The sequence below is a fragment of the Micropterus dolomieu genome, linkage group LG15, assembly GCF_021292245.1.
Source record: "Micropterus dolomieu isolate WLL.071019.BEF.003 ecotype Adirondacks linkage group LG15, ASM2129224v1, whole genome shotgun sequence".
NCBI classification, from domain to species: Eukaryota; Metazoa; Chordata; class Actinopteri; order Centrarchiformes; family Centrarchidae; genus Micropterus; species Micropterus dolomieu.
In genome coordinates this window covers 2,015,149-2,033,252 of record NC_060164.1, presented here as the reverse complement: position 1 = coordinate 2,033,252, position 18,104 = coordinate 2,015,149, and the positions used below count along the sequence as shown (strand labels likewise).

At 41.0% G+C, this 18,104-nt stretch overlaps 1 long non-coding RNA gene across 1 annotated transcript; it reads right to left on the bottom strand.

Annotated features, from left to right (window-relative positions):
- Positions 1-471: 471 nt before the first annotated feature.
- On the bottom strand, positions 472-17,283 carry LOC123984008. The gene is made up of 3 exons (XR_006828348.1): positions 17,178-17,283; positions 16,947-17,027; positions 472-1,029 (listed from the first exon to the last, which is right to left on the bottom strand). It is a non-coding gene; the product is annotated as an uncharacterized LOC123984008 (long non-coding RNA).
- Between the last annotated feature and the right edge of the window lie 821 nt (positions 17,284-18,104).

Genomic DNA, 18,104 nt, shown 5'->3' with positions numbered 1-18,104 from the left:
TTCCTAATGGACGACTTTACATTAACAGTGGTGAGGCTGTACTCTACATGGGTCACTGTGTGATCTTTCAAAGACACTGAGACAGATTTTCTGTATGAAAAATCCTCACTGCAGCCACAACAGTGTCACGGCTCTGCTTCAGTCTCGATGACAGGCCGAAACTGCGGTTAGTTTTGGTTTCGGGGGCTTTCCCTGCTTAATGCTCCAGCTGTGGCAGAAACTAACAAGTCAACTTCTGCTTTTTGCTGTACAGAAAACAGGAACTTTAAATACTTTTTCTTTGCCTGTTACTGGCCCAGTTTCTGACCCAGAAAAACTTCTGCAGCCAGAGAGACTGTGGCCTGACATACTGATTAGCATCACCATGCGCACACACACCTGTTCACAGTGGTATTAATACTTTACTATCTAGATAGATTTTGTTTGGTTTTTTTTGAGACACAGTGATGTACAATAACCAGTCTAGTTAAATATTTGTCACATCTCAATTTTATTCAACCTCGAGTTCAGTCAGACATACATCTTAGGTTGGTAATTGAACCTGTGCAGCAGTGTCCAACTGTAGGTGGTGTTACAATGGCTCCATCTTGTGGTAAGAGCATGCACTGCACACTGCACTTTTTTTATAGCGACAATACAAAATATCAAACCTGGTAATATGTTATACCTTAGATAATGTATGTGAAAAGTAAAGTAAGCACAATAAATCACAGAAAACACCAGTGATACGTAAAAACAAACTGGATAATTGAAGCAGGGACAGGATACAGTAAATAGGAAAAGAATAACAGCAACATAAAATAAGTAGAAAAATACAGTACATGCCATATAAAAATATAATCATTATATACATATATGTCTTAAGTGGTTTGGGATTTCCTTTAAATAATGTTGCAAATCATTTTAAGTCCTTCTGCGTGTCAATGGCGCCATGTCACGGGGTGCCGACTGAACATGAAACATCCAGATTGTATAAGTACACAGACTGACAACACCCAGTGTTTCTGCTTCCTTTGTACGTCTTTCCTCCTATTGAGAGAGAGAGAGAGACACACACACACACACACACACACACACTCACTTTATTTATTTAATCCTTCAATGTAGTTAAGTTGGTTTCTGTTTTTGAATGTCTTTGGATAAGTTGTGTACATGTAAATGGAGGACACATTTGCGTCAATATGGACAGTCTTAGAAAGAATAAATCACTGATCAGTCATTTGACTTATTCCATCATGTTTATCCTCATGCGTGTGAGTGTGTCCCTGTTCCAATGGGACAGCCATGACCGAGGTCGCTGGGTCAGGGAAACAAACCAATCAGAGATGTACCACTCCCTATTTCCTGACCCGAATGGCGAGCTTTCCCCAGCAGTTTAACTAAAGTAGTCAGAGGAACTGCACAAATCCTTTAGCTGATACTTTCATAGCTCTTTATTTACACAGGCTGGTGGCCACTTACGTGACGTTATTCAATTCAACACTGTTGAGGTCCTTTTTAAATGTCACTGTGAATGGAGAGACAATTTCGCAAGTGGAAAAAATGAAAGCAACTGTGGGCCTGCGGTAATGTACTGTAAATCTGTGTGTGGCCAGGCCGGTCTCTCTAAAGCTCCAACAGCACTTACTATGTTACATTTGGTTGTAATAACATTTAATAATTTGAGTAAAGACATTTGACTAATTTTGCAGGATATTAAGAAAAAGGACTAACTTCCACTGAGAGATGCATTGTTCAGTTTTACTTGTGTAGTTAATTGTGTATGAAATGTTTGTTCAACTGGAAGTTAACTGTGCTCGTTTTGGTGTTGCACCTATGAGTTTGAGACATGCATCCAGATGCTGAAACTAGTTCAAAGCAATTTCCAACTTGAAAATACCACCGGTTACCACATGACCCTCAGAGGGTTATAACCACATAAGTAGCGCAATTCTGCACTGAAATGTGAAGTGACACAAAAATAAAATGGAACATTCCTCCCCAGCTGCTGGTTGAGTTCCTGAGCCAGGCAGTGCAAACAGTCCCACTCCCGGCCACCAGGGGGAAGACGCCGAGAGTGTAGGATGTTTACACTTCCTGGAGCTCAGAGGTCAAAGGGCAACTTCACACTGCATGAAGTTAATTCATTTGAATGTCAAAAATTTTAAAATACATTTAAGACCCGAGAATCTCTTTGAAACAGAAGCCAGTGTGAAGTGGCACAGATAGTGGGTCTAGACAAAGGTTACCTTTACACCAAAATCTAATATTGAAATGTCTAAGTTCTGTTGTGCATATAACAGTCAGTTCAACCGAATTAGGGATAAAATATGTAAAAATTCCAGTTGTGCCTCTCATGCACTGGTCCCCAACGTTTTTGCTCTCTGACCTTTAAAACAAATCAACTTCTACTTGCAACCATGTTTCCATGTATTTTCTCAATGCTGTGTGCACCACACATGAAATATCTAAAAAGCAGAAAGAATAGCAAGCTATCTGCATAGTGTGGGTTTTTTTGCTTTGTTTTGTTGGTTAACTTGACTTGGTAGCATTTTAACATTATGTCAGTATTACAACATGAATTCTTGGTATGACATTAGTAACATTAATGCCAAACAGGATCATCACTGAGAATACCCTAAGCCAACACACCTCTAGACCTAAATTTACATTTCTGAGACTGATTGTATCTTTATAAAATAAACTGATATGGAATGTAGCTACATGTAAACACTGTAGGAGCTGCAAATATACTGCTGCATCATACGCTGCTTGGTTTGACGGCCTCTTTCCCTGTAGAGGACGTTTTGAGAGCCGAACTGTCCTATTTCCTGGGTTTTCCACCACCAAGGAAGGAACGCTGAGACTGTTTAGACAGAAACTGCAAGAAGCACAGCGTGTTTTCATTCATAGGATGATGAATGTGGGGGTGGGGGTGTCTGTAATATTAGAATGCTTCATTCCTTCCTTCCTTCCTTCCCTGTCTGTGGTCCTGTAGTGTATGTTACACCCACTTCCCTTCAGCTCCGACTGACGGGGGGGGGGATAAAGACCAAACCATTCGGTAATGACCCATTTTTGTCTCGTCAACCTTCTTCTTCCACATCCTCATTCTCACCTCATCTCCCTCACTTTCTCCTTCTTCCCATCTTGCTCCACTTTCTCCTTCTCCTCCCATTCCTCTCCCCTGTCCTCGTGTCTCAGGAGAGGATGAAGCCGCTCCCCTCCACTGGGAACTGAATGGCCTGAATGGAGACAGTCCTTTTTCCCTGGAATCCCACTCCTTTTCCTCCGTACAGTTTTTCTGTGATTTATGTTTTTTTTGGCTTGGTCCCATTTGTTTGGGGCAGTGTATGTCACTTGGACTTGTTACAAGCTGCAAAGGTTGGAAAGCACTTACTTAAACCAAATATTTTCAATTAACGTTTGCATGACTGCGATGCATTTCACTATACACAAACAACTATGTAAAGTTACTAGTGTTAGGAGCCAATATAAGCCCTTGAAGTTCAAAGTAGTGTTTTTTGAGTAAATGTAAGCATCAGTTGCCATTTGTTTGCAACAGAGTGACCTAGTGGTTAGAGGCTGACTTTTAAAGAAATACTTTACTGGGTTACTACAGCACACGTTTCATTGTTTTAGCTTGTGCCAGTGGTTGTATCGGTTATGATGATATTGTACTCACCAGTGGCTTAATTCAGAGCGTTTAATATTACTTCACACTGCTGAGTTTTGGTTTTAAAACGGAGACCTTTTGCTACGTTTGTACCTCCTGTCCAGACTAAAACGGCGAAAACAAAGCGCTAAAACGGCGAGTATTTACTTTGCGACAACTCCCAGTCTGTTTTCCGTCACCACAGTCACTTTGAACTTATTTTCAGTATCAGTTCCAGCTTGTTGTTGGTCCTCTGTCGGTATCTCTGGTGTGTCTGTATTACTTTCTTTTTTCGCCAAATCTTCTGCAACTGTGGAGTAGGCCGTCTTCTTCATGTTTACACCAGCACACGCATGCCCGTGCATGTGAATAGCCTGGTGATGCGCGTTTTCAGTCCTTTTAGTATAGACAGAGATCAATTCTGATACGCAGCTAAAACGCTGGTGTGGACGGAGATTGTTTTCGTTTGAAAACTCCACAAATTAGTGTGGATGTGGCCTAATACAAGAAAATGATTGTGGGGGGAAAAAAAACCACAAAAGCAGCAGAGACTTTTAGCCGCTCAATTCTACGGAAGCCCTAAGCGGCCATCGATTCATATCTTTATTTTACTCCGTTTTCCCGTGATAACAGGATAATTATCCCGTGATCTTGAGATGACGACTGTTGTTTTCTCATGATCTCGAGATAACTGAACAGTAGTTTAACTAGTTTCTTAATGGTAATTTCAAGGCGCTTTCGGTGCCACTGATTAGCTCAGTTGGTAAGGCACAGGAGTCATAGTTTTAAGATTACGAGTTTGTTCCTCGTGGAAGACTAATTTAAAAAATATATATTTTTCGTTTTCTCCAACAAAGCTGTTATGAAGGTGACTGACTCACATGCTCACAATTACGCACGTGCTGGAGTGTGCGCATCCCAGCGATTGGTCCACATTCATCAACCTATGGACTTTTCATTTCCCCATCATTCCCAGGCAGAGGTGATTCATCCACTTCTCTTTTAGGGGAATCCATTTAACTACACATTTCCGGACGGCTATTTCAGAACCTTTGAAATAGCCGCCGGGAAATAAGTGATTGGATTGCGCAGAATCTCTTCATAAGAACTTTGTTGAAGAGAATGATTAAAAAACATAAAGAAGAACATAAAACTTTTCAGAGAGCAAGGGTTTAACCTACAACCCTTGGAATGCAAGTCCAGTGTTCTACCAACTGAGCTAACTACTGATTCAGCAAACTACCACAAAATTATCATAAAGAAACGAGATCACGTGATAATTATCCCGTTATGGTGGGAAGACGGAGTAATAAAAATATTTGAATCAATGGCCATTTAGGGCTTCCGTACTATTCAACTCTTTTAAGAAGTATTGAATTAAGTGTAGTGTTTGTGTTATCAATATGAGGTAGGCACATTGCTGTACTTTGAACTCCGACTTTATTCAACATCTTCCTGCTTACATCGTATCGTGTCGTAATATGGCCAGCCTGTAGGACACACCTACAGATCACCATTACCACAATGTTAGCCAGCTTCACTACTCTAGTCCAGCAGATGGCGACAACGTGACAAAAAGGTGCGGCCACTGGGAAGACGTAGGTAATAAACTGTATTTTTTTTATTAACCAAATCATTGAAGAATTATTCATGTAACCATTCTTGAAATCAGCTATCACTATACTTACACATCTGTCGGGTCAGTTCACTTCATACACATCATGTGACGGCAGACAGCTGGTGAAGTGAAGAGATGGTACTAGCAGTTGGCTGCTGCAAACATCCGACTGAAAGCCCCAGAACCTAACACCAGCTTCCAGTCAAGGATGTTTACAGTAGCCCTGACTGCCAACTGGCCTGGAGAGGATACAGCACCTATGAACGCACAGACACACACACACACACACACACACACACACACTCCACGCGCACATGGAGTCCTGCACTACACTGCAAAAAACAGTCCATCCGAACATTTAAGTAAAGATGTCTAGCAATGATGTGAGATAATTCCACCTGTTCAAATAGGAAACAGCACTGAATAATTAAAAAGTCTAAATTACATTTCACCTGTTGTCAACGGTCAATTGTAAATGTAAATGCTCTGTATTTGTATAGCGCCTCTCTAGTCTTTGACCACTCAAAGCGCTTTTACACTACATCTGCATTCACCATTCACACACTGAGCCTAAGTGCTCAAACAGAAACTAACATTCACACATTCATACACTGGTGGAACAGCCGCCACCTGGCAACACGCTCTACCTCCTGAGCCACAGCTGCCCCTAATGATCACAGAGTACTATACAAGAATGGTTGCACACAAAGTATTGACATGAGAGCAGAGAATTACAGAACTGGGGGGGAAAAAAAGGGAAAAAAAAGGAAAAAAAAGGAAAAAACAAACAAACAAAAAAAAAAAACGATGTCCCACTGCCAACTTGGACTCAAAGAAAACACTGGTGACTTTCCTCCACAGCTGACACCTCCTGTCTTTGTCACTTCTACACTTTCTGCTCTCTTTTTTTATTCTCAAACTTGCAGAGGCCCGCTTCTTGCTTGAGATCCATAATCCATCATCGCACAAAAGTACAGGATGACTAAAACTATACAGACGCTGTCTTTTACAAATCGGACGTACTGTGCTGTGTGTTTCAATGTAAGGTACCACATTACATTTTACCCCCCCCCTTCTTTTTCTCCCTTATTTTTTCTATTTAAAGTAATTCTTTTTATCTTGCCTTGAGTTTTTAGGAGAGGACTCTGTGTAAGCTTTTAGCTTCCCACCTCTTTCCTTACATCCTTAAAACAAGGATGTAAAAGAAGCCTCGACAGCACTGTTCACATAAACTTCACTACACTGGAGAGCGGCCTTCATTCTTTCTCTTTTACAGTACAGACTTGGTGCTGAGCACTGACCAGCAATGTTAATGGTTTCTGCTTTGTTTTCTTTCCCTGGCTTTGTTGTCCAGTAAGCATTCTATCAGCATGTGACATTCCACATCCTTAACTCCCAACCTACACACACATATTTACCATGTAAACACAACTCAGCCTTTCTGTTTAGCCATCATATGCACTCCCACAGCTCAGCACACACACACACACACACTCCTCTAATTACTATTTCACACACAAATTAATGTGAAGGATTCCCATAGTGCCCTTCCTGACCCTGCACCCCCAACCCAAACACTCACTTCCTGTTTCTTCTTCCGCTCTCCCTCCATTTCTCATCACATGGACACACACAGAATTTGCATTACCCATATATCGGTTTTATAATACAACCTCTCCTTCACACACCTTTGGCTGCCATGCATGGGCCCCACAAGTGAGCCTTCAAAACCTATTTTGTGTGTGTGTGTGTGTGTGTGTGTGTGTGTGTGTGTGTGTGTGTGTGTGTGGCTGAGAGAAAGCGAGCATGTATGTATGCGATAGAGTTGGAGAGAGAAAGAGCAAGAGAGCATGTAATCACATGTGTGTCCTGTGCTGAGATAAAGACAGGAATGCCGTTTCTCCCCTGGGTTCCCTCCCCGTACTTCACATACAAAGAACTGAAGTATCGAGCTACTGTAAAGAAAGCAAGGCTTTTTTTTGTTGTTGTTTTTATTACAAACCTGTACTAAAACTGAATTAAATTTGAACTGCAAAGCCTCTCGGAGATCCTGACATTTGCTACTACACAGGACTGAATGTGCCTGTTCTACTGACGCCGAATGACTGTGTGGAATCCCGGATAGGAAGGTGAGTGAGAGCATTCAGACTGCTCCGTAGAGATGTCTCCAGCTGCTCCTAAGTATCAGTATCAGGGCTGATCCAGGCATATTTTAAAAGATCAGTATCAAAATGGTTCTTCACTTTGCCCACCACTGACATCACTAACGTTGTTCAGTCCATGAGGAGCTCAACGGCACGCCAAACCTAAACTTGCCTGTTGTCAGATTTGTGTGCTCTCTGCAAGCCGGTGTCTGAATTCAGCCAAAGCACCTTTGTAAGGAAAGAAGATCCTCTCTTTAGCACCACTGCACAAGTAAGAGTGGGTCCCACAACTCCAACAGAGTGATATGTTTGCTCTCTGACCGCATCACACCAGTTTCAGGAGTCGCATTCTTCCAGTGAAACTTTAATATCATATCAATAATTTAAGCTTATAATAATAGATAGTAAAATAATAGTATTGACCCAGCAACCTCAGTATTTGAATCAAGTAGCTTGTGATAAATATGGTTTGCCAAATGTAGAATTCTACAGCAGGCATTTGTCTAAGATCTTTGCACATCACCAGGCAGCAGTTCAGCACTTCGTGCTTCAACAGCTTCTTGCACACCAAAGACGGAACTCTGTTCCAAAATGAACATTGAACTGATGAAATCAGTGATTAACAAGATCAAAGGCGAGGCAATGGCACGAGTTTTGCATTGTTCCTCAACCTACCCACTCCACGTCGTATTCTGTCTGATCCGAGTCATCGGCAGAGGTTGAGGTCGTCTGTAACAACAAAGCTGTCAGATAAAGGTGAATACGAGCAACGGAAAATAGTCTTTTTCACCGCTCAACAAAAATGCTGTGTTCTTGTAAACAAGTTATGAGACTGAGTCTACAATCATGCTAGCGGCCCTGTGAGACTGTAATTATGCACAGTGGTGCAGACAGAGCCAGGCTAGCCGTGCCGTCCCCCCCCCCCTCCCGTTTCCAGTCTCTGTGCTAAGCTAAGCTCACCGGATGCTGGCTGTGGCCGTACATTTAACAGACAGACATGAGAGTAGTATCTGCTCATCTAAACCCGCCGCCATAAAGTAAATAAGCGCAATTCCCAAAATGTCAAAGTACAAACACACGATCAGTGAAACTCGCCATGATCTCATTGCCTTGCCAACAGCGGGTACTTTGGCATTTCTTTGAATGATTACGAAAGCAAAAGATCATCATTGCTGCTGGAGCTTGGAGGTTCCTTTGCTGATGGGTTGTGCAAAAAAGAAAACAAAAGAGAGAGCGTTTCTCTCACCTTTTGGAAAACGCTCCCCAGAGTGGATACATCTGAAAATACAAATGTTATGTTTAAAAAGGACAAGTGAGTAAGATTTAGGGGCATATTGGCAAAAAAAATGGAATAATATTCATATCTTTTCTTTAGTGTATAAGAATTGTTGTGTTTTTTTTGTTACCTTGGAATGGGCCTCTTCCACTGAGTCAGCCATGAACGCCAGAACGGACAAACCAAACACTGACTGTTTGGCCGTAGGTTCTGTTGGTTGGCAATCTGCAACCTCACCGCTAGTGAGGAGTGTGGAAGGTAAACAAAGCTTCTGGAAAATGATGGCACGACTGCTTTACTGTTGTGAGCATCTTTATGAAAACAAGGGGAACTTAAAACTGTGGACGCACAGTTTCAAATTTTAGTCAGCTTAGTACAGAGGTCAAACGTTTAGTTTCAACGGTTCACCTCTTTCATATTTTAGTACTTCACGTCTGTGAATCAAATGGCCAAACTGCTTCCACTGTAGTACAAAGGGGCAAATGAAAGAAACCAACTGAAATTACAAACCTCTGCTATGCCCTAAGTAATCCTTGGAAGCCTTGAGAGAACTTGACTCTTGGTCCTGTATTGTCTGAATGCTCTTAACTCCAGGCAGTCTATTGTAAATAAGCCTAATGGATGGTTTGACAATGCAGAGCAAAGATAATGCTCCAGGAATGCTACTTATTCAAAAATACATCTTATTTAGCTCTAATCATATGACTGTATGTTACTGCATTCACACTGTATCTCTATATAACTGTACATGTCTACACACTTCAGTGTCTTCTTGGAGAGTAACAAGATGCTCATGTGTGGACTTATGGGTACTACTCTCTCTCTGCTTCCCCCTCTCTCTCTCTCACTCAGGTCACTTGGGGAACAAAGCAAACTTTATCAGAACATTGCAATCCTGCATTCCCCAGATTCTTAGCGCTTGGCAACCAGTGAACACACAGAGTGAGGGAGAGAGAGAAGAAGGAGGGAGGCCAGAGGAAGATAGAAGAAAGAAGAGGAAGGCAGGAGGCAAGCAGATTTACACACTCATTTCTAGTCCTTACTCACGGTGTCTGCTACAGGTTTGAATCTAATCTACAGTGTTGCTTAACAGACTGGTGGTGCGTGTGAAAGAAAGAAAAAGAGTTTTTGTGTTTTCACTGTACAAAAAAAATCCTGCTGGGTGCTTGCAAATTCGTTCGCAAGAATTCTGGTGTGTGGGGGGGGGGGGGGGAGCAAGTGTCAGTTGCCTTAATCCCGGGGTTTGTCAAAAAGCACACATGTGGTATCATTTACTACCAGAAGCTTTAAATCAACTTTCATAGGTAGACTAACTTTCTGGAGAAAAAGAGGAGGATAAATGATTTGGCCTCCGTCACAAGCCACAAAACTATCATCTTTAAAAGACATACACATGGGCATGTATAATGTATAGTTTGCTACTATTTGGAAATATGGCTGAATTTTTGGAGATTGAAATATGAGCAGCATAAATTCTTGCTGCTCTGTATTGTATGCTGTGAATGTCAAATGTGATTGTTTTTTTGTTTTTTTTAAAATCAAGGCTATTTAATTGGCCCTGTCTTATCAGCAGAAGCACATACCTGATAGTGCATGACTAAGGGGAACTTCAAGTCCAGCCAGCAGCTCCCATTTCGATAAAATCTCAACTCTTGACACTGTCGCTGCCAAAACGAAGGTGGCATTTTAGTGTACAAAAAACCGTTTTGAATAACAGGTGAATAACTGACAATCAAAGCTGAAATGTGCCCAGTGAGTGCCTTCTACAAGAAAGACTTCACGAGTCAAAAAATATTTGATAGTTTTTGGTATTTTTCTAAAAAAGCTGGGAACAGAATGATCAGTGCCATGTTATCGAACAGAGTTTAGCATGCCATTCAGCATGACAGGGTTCAAACTAAGTGTGTGGCCCCACAAATACATGCCTAAGATGTCAAATGTTGCTATATTCCAGCCAGGTGGCTGGAATATAACCTTTTATACATGAGAAAGGGACTGAAATGTAAGGAATGGTTCAACATATTCTGAAAATACTCATATTTGCTTACTTTCTCAAAGAGACAACAGGACTGAGAACACTCTCCTGTCTGTGCATCAAGTACAGAACTCAGCCTAGCTTAGCATTAAGACTACAAGCAGGGGGAAACAGCTAGCCTGGACCTACCAGCACCTCTAATGCTCACTAATTAACACGTTATATCTTGTTTGTTAAACCTGTATGTTATGTGCTACCTGTAATCCCAGTAAAGCCACAAAATATAGAGACTTTACATTTCTGTTTGAGTCCGAATTAAACGAACGAGACACGATATGTTAATTAGTGAGCTTTAGAGGTGCTGGAAAGTGTAGTTTTTCCCCCCACTTCATGCTGCGCATATCAGTTCTTCATTTTAAAGGTTCAGAGTGTACGTTTTACCAGCATCTAGTGGTGAGGGTTGTGTAAAAAATGGCTGAGTTGCAGCTCACTCCTCCCTTTCCAAGGGCGCAGGAGAAGCTACGCTGGTCGACACGCTCTGTTGGCTCTTGTGCTAAATAATATGTGTTGGCCTCCATTAGTCCAAATTTCACTTCTTTTCTTACTTCTAATAAACCAGTCGACTACTACTACTACTACTACTACTACTACTACTACTACTACGTACATATGTCGAAACATGTTCTGTAGAGCAGTTTGTCCGTTTAGGCTACTGTAGAAACATGGCGGCGCAACATGGTGATGTCCATGTAAGAGGACCTGCCATATATGTAGATAGAAATGGCTCATTCTAAGATTAAAAACATAACCGTTCATTATGTAAGGTCTTTATACTCCACTGAAAACATAGTTATGGATATTATATTGCATTTCTGTTAATAGATCCTCAGAAATATTACACACTGGACTTTGAACTCTTCGAAAGAACGTGAGTAAGAGTATTTCTCAAACTATTCATTTCAAATCTAAAATCTCTTCCAACACAGTTATTCTCTCTGAAAGGTTAGTATAGAAAAGAAGCCTTTTGGCAGAAGACACAAAATTGGGTTTGTGATATGAAGCAGCAGGGTTAAGGAAAATGTAGTTTAGATTTTGAGAGACTAGTTCGAACAATGTCATCGGTGCAAAATAGAGGTTATCGGGGTCTGATCTGTGTACAGCCAACATGCCAAGGTGACAGTGAATTCAATGGTAATATACTGTTGTTTAAAGTGCTACAGAGGAAACCTTTAAAGTATGGCAAGCACCGTGTCAGTGTGTTCTTTCATCCACTCAAGAGGCACTTCTCTTACATCACAAAAACACTAACACAATGAGTGAGCCACAGTGTGCCAGGTTAGCACCATTAATGGTACAGTATATCAAGGACCCAGGCACTTCAGACGACCTCTAGCTGTGTTATGTGCCAAAGTGAACCTTTGAAGTCCAGCAGCTTTTCTTGTCTTTAATCACCAAAGAGCTCAAAGTATAATGTGTTCTGTTGGCCATGATTCGCTGCTCATTTTCACTTTACAATCATTTTTTGTGTGACATTTTTGTGCATTGTCAGTTGATAGTTATTGTGAGGAGAGTTGTCCTGGATCTCCCGCTCTCAATGCTAATGATCCATTTCTTGCTATTCAAGAGCGCACACACCCACACTTTGCACTTTTCCCAGAAAATAGCTACAAGACTTTGGATACTTACAACGGCAAAATGTTAGGCCATGGGTCTTTTTGCCCACACAGTCCCAGAAACTAAAGTAAAGAGGAGCATTTGATTCTAGCACATTGGAACTGTTAGTCAATAACTGTTAAATAAAAATAAATAGCCTTATGAAAACAATTTGCAAGTACAGTTACGCTCAACTACTCTTCCTGCCAAGTCTAAAGAGGAGTGAATCAACTACAACGCAAAGTGGGCAACTGCTCTGGGGCCCCAGACCCTAAGGAGGCACGAAAGGCATGTGTGGTACTATACACTGAAATGAGGGCTTCAACATGACACATGCATGACTACCTAACCTTGAGGTTAAAATCTAGTTTTAAGGACTTGTAGCACTTGTGTTTGTCAAAAACGTTCAGTGTTGTAAACATCACCCACAGTTCTTGGTACTTTTGAGGGGCAGGAGCTACACAAGATTTCTCTTGTTGAAATGCCGAATGGTTTCCGAGTTCTTAAAATACTTCCCGGGTTCCTACAAAAGTTCCATCAGACGACACGTCCTGTGTGCCTGTAAGTTAACAAGTCAGAAATGAAAAACTAAATCGCAGGGCCAGGAAGCTACAGGAAAGATCATGAGCACGTGGATACCATTCTTATCTGATCTACATTATTACACTGTCTCATTCAGGGCCCAGCCTCTACACGGCACACCACATCTGGCAGATGTATGAACTCTTCCAGAAACACACACAAACAAGCCTATATAAAGTACACACACCATCACCTCCACCAGGAGCTTGCTGACACTCCTGACTGCTAACTGAAATGTAATTGGTGACTCAGTACCTGGATTCCTGAAGAGACAATCTGAATCACCACTACATTAGTTACTGCTCAGCTTAGTGGATTTTACATTTACAGGCTCCCTGCCATGGATCTGGTGTCAAATGATTTTCCACAACATTATTACATCTCTCAGATACTTTAAGTACTTCACCACACTGAGATTGATATACCGTATAGCATAATCTGTGCCCTTGACTTCATAATTAGATTGCAATTTAACTTCTAATCTTCATTAACAACACTTGCGAGTGGCTAAACCTTTTGCATTAGTGTGTGTGTGTGGGCCTGTGTGTGTGTGTGTGTGCGAGTGTGTAGCTGACGTTTTCCTACAAGTTTCCATTCTTTATCTGATAGCACAGATCCTGCCCTTTCTTTAACGCCCACCCTTCCTCCTTGGTTCAGCTCTCCCTCTCTCAAACACACACACACTCTCTCTCTCACACACACACACACACACACACACACACACACACACACACACGAGTTGACCTTGTATATCAGTCTCTGTCAGCAGTTTAACGGACCGGCGGATATTCCGATCAGGGTCCTGAATACTAACAAAGCTGTCCGCCCGTGAAACCAGAACTCTGATTATTAACAATGTTGACTCCTAAAGGACAAAAACGGCGGGTTAATGTTCCTCGACACCCTCGGGTGCAGAGTACCAGGGGCTTGCAGGAAACTATGTTTAGCAATGATGTTGGAAAAGTTGATAATAAACCCCTGGTCTTTCTCAATGAATGTCTAGCACCTGCTAACACATACTCTGTGTAGGTTTACACACCTACTGCACACACAGTATAGTTAAGGTATTTATACTTAGTTCATTCTACTCATTATTCTTCTGATAAATGTCAACTACGCTAGGCTAACTGACTCTAGCTCTGTATTTTACACACAGATATAAGAGCGGTATAAATGTTCTTTTCAAGTCTTGTAAAGACAGCCAATAAGCATTTTCCCCAAGAAGAGCTCTGTTTTAAGTTTTCTATCTTTCCTGTTTTAAGTTACCATTAAAACCTCATTACGTGGGAATTCTGTTATTGTGCCTCAGTAACACAAAGCAACACAAAGCAACCTAGTTACACCAATGGTATTCCACTGAATAACCAGGTTGTTGGCCAGAAAGTAAAAAATTAAGTAAGCTGATGGGAGACAACATATAATATTATTATTATTATTATTATTATATGAATGTGGCTTGAAAGGATAAAATTATGGAAAACATTAGAACCAAGCTCTGAGACTGTATAGCCAAATCTGACAGGATGCCTCATTTAAATGTCTTTATAGATGCATTGTGTTGGTGTCTGTATTCTTTTTGTTTCAGCTTGGCTCCATATTACTGCATTCAATGTCTTTATATTATATTTTATCTATTTTATGGAATAAATAGATCCATTAAAATAGAATGGTCTTAGCCTTCCTGCCTTTTTGAGCTTGACCCTAGATCCCTGCCCTGCAATGTATTGCGGGATGGGCCGAGAATTCAGGAAGTCACTCCTGTTGTCTCCATGGCAACCCTGAGGTCAGCCCGGCGAGGCCGGAGACCCCTCCTCAAACACAAAGAGCCAAGAGGCCTGGATCAACACAAACAACCCAGCTTACACACACACACACACACCCCATCTATCTAAAGGACTTCCTGTGTAACCTCTGCAGCAACAACACAGACTCAGTATGCAGTGATGCCTGCTGTACATTCAAGTTAAAGGACTGAAGACTGTGGTTAACACATTGAAGCCCGAATCATCCCACTGCCCAGAGTAATTGGCTCTGCTGTTACATGCCAAAAACTTGACACTAAGTAGCACAGTAAATTAGCATTTTGTGAAAAGGGAGAAAATGAGAACATTCAGTGGCACATTCAACTAATCTTAAATGATAAAGTAGTGGCTAATTTATACAGGGTTGTGTATGAGATGGAAATAGGATACACATATAATGTACTATACTATAATGAACTTTTTCCACAGGAAGTGACTGTGGTGTGCAAAAGGGAAATGTAAACAGATCAAAATCACATGATCTTGAGTGAATACTTGCTCGATGTCCACATATAAACTTGTCTACATGACCTGAACGGAGTTTAAGAGATTTCAGATTCGAAGAACGTTTCCTGCTTCCACACAGCAACGTGTTAGCATGGAGCACCACAGATAATGATCCACCAGGAAAACAGGGATGTTTTTCAAATCTATATTCTCCCCAATTACAAGGTACATCTACGAAGTAGCGCTAATGTCCTTTTTTTTTTAAAGGATTTTTTGAATGATTACGGGTTCTGCCTTGCCCTTTTGGAATGATCCTCACACTTTTTTCTCAGTGTCTCCCACATACTCTTTCTGCCTGGGAACCAAGCCGACGATCATCCCAAGGGAGGACAGAGACGGATGAACAGGCAGGGCTGCGAGGGTCACTTTCATATGCTACCTGCTACAGATTACTGATTATATACTTAAAATGTACTTTAAGAAGTTGACAACTCAGTGATCTGGTAATAAATGGCGGCACGGTTGAATTATGGCCTCTGGTTGGTGACTGTCATGAGCCAAAACAGCCAACACGAAGTAAAATCACTTATTAATATATTATCCTAGGGGACCTTAACCTTCAATGCACCAAGTTAAGATGGGTTTCTCCTCCTCTGCGTCCCTTTAATCCACTAATCTAATGATTTCTCAAAATTTAAAAAGACCCTTTGTATTAATGTGTGATCTGATTACTACACATTATTTTGGGAGTAGCCTACTTGAACTTTTACAGAAGAGTACAATTCAGAACTGTGCCATAAATAGATAATATCATATTATCATATAAAATATCTGTCTCCATAATCAATATGTATTTATTTTAAATGTGGTAACTCATCTGTTCATCTCAAAAATGGCTCAATGTAATCTCATTACTTGACATCTTTCCCTCAGTCGAACTATATTTAGGCTGCTGCTAATGTTCCACTTAAAATCGCTTTTCTGTAAAATTAGTCAGGCATCCCATCATTTACAGTTGGCTTGTTCAGTAGATTTTTAAACACTGAAATGTATTTTAGACAGTGGAAATGTGAGCTGATGATATGCATTTGTTAAAAGTATGTTTGGGCCACTCATGCAGAATTAAGCAGTCATCTGACAGCACAGGCTATTTTTAATATTCTGAAATGGACTAATAGGCCTCCACTGTCTGAAATATTTTTTTTTTTTACCAAAATGGAGTGAGCACTTCAGGTTCTTCTTTAACAGTTATTATATACTTTGCAGTAGGCTACAACACTTTTGACTGACATCGCAGTTAATTAAAGCACCCAGCCTGAGCTCAACTGCGGAGTGAAATAGAGTGACTAGCGGCTAAGTTATACAATACGTTTTCGGGTTAAAGATGCAAAACTCCAAATCGAAAACCTCACTTCATAAGTTGTTGTTTTTTTTTTCCTTTTCTTTTTTTAAATTGTCAGCATAGTTATATACCAGATAAAGCCAGGGCAAGGGCATTTAAAGATTCGAATGATAATTCACTCAGCGGCACAGTTGCCCTTAAAATCCTTCCCTGGTTCTCACATCGCTTGACCGCCCTCATTTGCGTTACGTTCGTTTGCGGATGTAAAATGTGAGAAAAAGAGACACTGACATTTGCAGTTCTTTTGATATTGGATCGATGCCGAATTTAGGACCGGTATGTTTTAATTTATGAAAGATGTCGATGGCTGTTTTTCAATGTATGCAAGTGTACTGAAAGCTGTGGTAACTCAAACTTCATTAGTTTCTGATCGGAGTTTGGTAACGTAGTAAACCGGAGGTAAGTTAACTCACCATGAGCACTTCCCTGAAGACAGCGGATCAGCTTTGCTGCTCTTTGTATTTCAGGATAATTTTAAATAGCAGCGACCATTCCTTGCGACAAACAGTGACATAAAATAAACAGTGTCAGAAAACAAATTCAGTCCGATGTGAAAGCCGGTCACTTGTCCTCAGCGACTCCAACGGAGCATGAACTTGGTGATGACAAACACTTTTTAGAGTTCGAATCGGAAGATTTCATACCTTTTATTTTCTTTTAGTCTCCGGCGCCTACTTTCCTCTGTCCCAGTCGAGACTGTCCGCTGCTAACTCTGGAGTTTTTGTAGGAAGAAAACAGGAGGGAGTCCGGCCCCCTTTTTCAGTGACCGGTGTAAGTTCTGTTATCTCACAATCTTTCCCCACAACAAAACTCCGTTTCCGGTAAGTATTTTCGGAATAAAATGCTACATTAATAAAATAATATACACCATTGAAAGTACATATTTATACTTTACATACTACATACTTTACCGTGTTTAAATAAGCCCAGTATCTCCCTACCTTTGGTAAATATCACATGGCGAAATGTGTATCGTAACATGAATGCTTTTGATATGAAAGCAATTACATTACTTCCGGTATCATGTTTTCTACTTGTGTTTAACTTGACGCAGATTCCAGTCTGACCAATAGCCACGAAGCTGTAGGACAGTGGAGCACAACATCCATGCAGCGGGGGCCAAATCCCACCTTGCAGATTCAGAGGCTGTAATACACACAAACACACAGAAAGGGACAATACTTCCATATGTTAGCCTAATGAGGCCATCCCATAGACCGTTTGGTCCCATTTTAACCCTCAAAGCTAATTCATACAATATATATTGAACATTTAAGAACATGTAATCTGCAGTGTAGCCCTACACAGAAATCTGTGCATTTGCCAACCCACTGTATTGCTTTGTTTAGAAATAAACAAGAACAATAAAAACCCACTGGTCTCCACGTGTTGGCCTGTCCACAACCATAAAGATAACATGCCCAGCAGTGAGGAAAGGATAGCAAGGCCTTATCTCACCTTGCAGAGACTGCATCGACCTCCACACTGCTGCCTGCTGGGAGGTCAGCTGTATGCTGATGTCCTTTTCATTCTGCATGGATCAGATGAGAATGTTTCAATAGCACGTCTCC